Source organism: Helianthus annuus, chromosome 10 (genome assembly GCF_002127325.2).
Source record: "Helianthus annuus cultivar XRQ/B chromosome 10, HanXRQr2.0-SUNRISE, whole genome shotgun sequence".
Taxonomy (NCBI): domain Eukaryota; kingdom Viridiplantae; phylum Streptophyta; class Magnoliopsida; order Asterales; family Asteraceae; genus Helianthus; species Helianthus annuus.
The window spans coordinates 233,007-236,720 of record NC_035442.2 but is presented as its reverse complement, the minus strand read 5'-3'; the positions used below and the strand labels follow the sequence as shown (position 1 = coordinate 236,720).

Here is a 3,714-nt window from a genome sequence, read left to right as displayed (position 1 = left end):
CATGGAAATAAAATTTTTGAGATTTCAGTCTTTAATCATCAAACCGGTACTCAAATTCAGAACAACAGGGTGGAGTTAGTTGTTTTGGATGACTCAATCTATGGTGATGATGGTGATGATTTTTTTATTGCGGTTAGAATTATACATCTACACTATTATTTAGTTATCAACGCGAGCTTACAAGTTGATATTGAATTTAACACATTGTTATTTTTGATATTTTTTGTAGTCTGAACATAAGGAGAAGTGTAATAATGATGGAACTAACTTTCAAGAAGGTGTTGTTGTGGAATGTGAAGATGACAAATTTCAGTTGGCAAGTTTTGAAGCTGTGTTCAATGTAATTCCCTATATTTTAATCAATTTTATTAAAACGTATTATAAATATCTTTTTTTGTATTTATACATTTTATTTGTTTATTTATAATTGTGTAGGATATTGATGATTCGAAGTTTGATAACTTTTTCTCATCTCTACTTGAAATGGAAGACCTTAAGAAGAAGGTAATTTTTTGTCATTTTTTTGTTTTTTTTATTTTACTAAATTTAATTATTATTCTTTTTATATTGTTAAACAGTTTTCGTCAATTTTTCTTTTGTTACTTTATTAAATTTAATAATTATGGGTACTATATTGTTAAACAATTATTTTTGTTATACGTAGTTCAAAGATGATTGGGATAAAAAAACTGAACCGCAAGGCAAAGCAAGGGTTGTTTGTGATGAAGATTTAACTTTAAAGGTTTATGTTCATTCAATAAATTATATGATTTTGTAATTAAGTGAATTATTTTACGTTTATTTTTTCATTTTCAAAGGTTAATGTTCTACCTTTCGTAGGATGATCCCAAGGCGAAAACAATTGTTGGTGTTGAAAAAAATCTAAGTTTAAAGGGTTTTTTTTCCAGTTAGTTCATTATATTTTTCAGAATTTAAGTTTATTTCTTTACATTTTTTTAATATATATGTTTCCCTTTTTCAGGACAAAAGCAAGTTTGAGACGGATCTGGACAAATTTTTGATACCCAAGAACAAGTCCCATGTATATCTACTTACTTAAGTATTATATAATACAATTTATTAATTCATTGTATATTAATTTTTTATTCTTTTTTGTTATTTAGGTTGATCCTACAGGGAAAACAAATAAGTATCTCAAAGACCTAAAAAATGTTATATTGAAGTGTCACATTGATTTTCAGAGACACGGCTTCTGGGTTAGTTTTGCTTAGATCTGATCTAATGTTGTTCCGGTATATTGAAGTTATTCAGTTTTAGATGATATTTAAGTTTTCTGAAAATTATAATATTTTGGCGGAAAACTAATAATTTGAATCCTGATATGTAGTAGTTTTTCGTGATTTATTGATTTTTTTGTTGTAATTGTTGTAAATGATTATCGATTTTTAGGTGTTAACGGAACTTTTATAGTGGAGTGGGATGAAGGAAGAGCGATTGCCGAGCAGTTTTTGACAACAATGACAGATGCGAAGATGTATGCTGTTATTTGTCATTTTCATATTTTTTAAAGGTAATTTGGTATTTTGTTTGATTTTTTTGCTAATTTTTTTTGTGCATTGCCGGACTATCAATCTCTGTTATTTGTCATTTTCATATTTGTTTTGTAATAAATTTGTTGTGTATTAAGCCTCAATCCATTCAAGATTATGCATTTTTTTAGTGTCTGATCTGTTTTGATTGTCTTGATGATGAAGATTTATTTACACTGGTCTGATAATTTTTCACCCGGTTTAATGTTTTTTGTCTTTGGAATATTGAATTTGTATCTAAAAAATAAATATTTTTTAATTTTTTTAAACCGTTTCTTTTTATTTTTATATTTGGAAGTTTGTTCATTAACTAAATTATCTTTTAAAGCTTATTGATTGTTGATTTAGGAATATTGATTGTTTTTCTATAAATACTTTGCCGTTTTTATTTTTTAAAAACCTTCATTATTAAAGGTTTAAATTATTTATAAATCTTTATTTCAGATGTGGATCCCTTGCACAACAGTCCTTCATTTTTAAAGCTTATTGAGGAAGATGACCCGATATTTTTGGTACGTTTCTTTGTATTCTAATTACTAATACTAATCATATTTTAAGTAATCTGACATTTCTTTTTTTTTTTTTTTGTTTTAAATTCATAGGAAATACCTAATGACTTTGCTTCAATGATTTGGGGAGACCAACCACCTTACAAAGATTCAGTTAAGATTGTTGATGGTAACAAGTTATGGTTTGTAAGAGTGAAAAAAACTGATGTGGGCCATGTTCTTGGTGATGGCTTCACCAAAGTTGTTCGCGATAGTTGTGTAAGAAAAGATGACTACCTTATGTTTCAGTCATATGGACCATCAGCATTCTTTCTAATGGTGTTTAAATCATTTGTTCAGAAAAGCTGCTTTATATCCAAGATCAATCCTCACGAAGATGTTATTGTAAGTAGTATCTTATACAATAATTATGATGTATAATGTTTTATTTCTGTATATTGGTATTTAAATTAATTTTTATTACTAATTATCACATGCTATGCAGGTAATGGCTGATGAATTTTGGAGGCAATTTTATGGTCAAAATTTCAAAGGTGGTTAGTCAACTCTTTATTTAGGAGATAGATTTTGGAACGTTAAGATGGACAGATTAACTGACAGTTGTGTTTTACTCATGGATGCTCTGAGATGATAAACGATCTTGCCTTAGAAAGGCGATCTACCTTTGTCTTTTCACTGCATGGAAATAAAATTTTTGAGATTTCAGTCCTTAATCATCAAACCGGTACTCAAATTCAGAACAACAGGGTGGAGTTAGTTGTTTTGGATGACTCAATGTATGGTGATGATGGTGATGATTTTTTTTATTGCGGTTAGAATTATACATCTACACTTTTATTTAGTTATCAACGCGAGCTTACAAGTTGATATTGAATTTAACACATTGTTATTTTTGATATTTTTTGTAGTCTGAACATAAGGAGAAGTGTAGTGATGGAACTGACTTTCAAGAAGGTGTTGTTGTGGAATGTGAAGATGACAAATTTCAGTTGGCAAGTTTTGAAGCTGTGTTCAATATAATTCCCTATATTTTAATCAATTTTATTAAAACGTATTATAAATATCTTTTTTTGTTTTTATACATTTTATTTGTTTATTTATAATTGTGTAGGATATTGATGATTCGAAGTTTGATAACTTTTTCTCATCTCTATTTGAAATGGAAGACCTTACGAAGAAGGTAATTTTTTGTCATTTTTTGGTTTTTTTTTTATTTTACTAAATTTAATTATTATTCTTTTTATATTGTTAAACAGTTTTCGTCAATTTTTCTTTCGATACTTTATTAAATTTAATAATTATGGGTACTATATTGTTAAACAATTATTTTTGTTATACGTAGTTCAAAGATGATTGGGATAAAAAAAACTGAACCGCAAGGCAAAGCAAGAGTTGTTTGTGATGAAGATTTAACTTTAAAGGTTTATGTTCATTCAATAAATTATATGATTTTGTAATTAAGTGAATTATTTTACGTTTATTTTTTCATTTTCAAAGGTTAATGTTCTACCTTTCGTAGGATGATCTTAAGGCGAAAACAATTGTTGGTGTTGAAAAAAATCTAAGTTTAAAGGGTTTTTTTTCCAGTTACTTCATTATATTTTTCAGAATTTAAGTTTATTTCTTTACATTTTTTTAATATATATGTTTCCCTT

The 3,714-nt window shown here is 27.2% G+C and overlaps 1 long non-coding RNA gene across 1 annotated transcript; it reads left to right on the top strand.

The window, feature by feature from the left end:
- Positions 1-268: 268 nt before the first annotated feature.
- LOC110880503 lies at positions 269-1,041 on the top strand. Its single transcript, XR_002559361.2, has 4 exons — positions 269-340; positions 436-504; positions 665-742; positions 983-1,041. It is a non-coding gene; the product is annotated as an uncharacterized LOC110880503 (long non-coding RNA).
- The last annotated feature ends 2,673 nt before the right edge of the window (positions 1,042-3,714 follow it).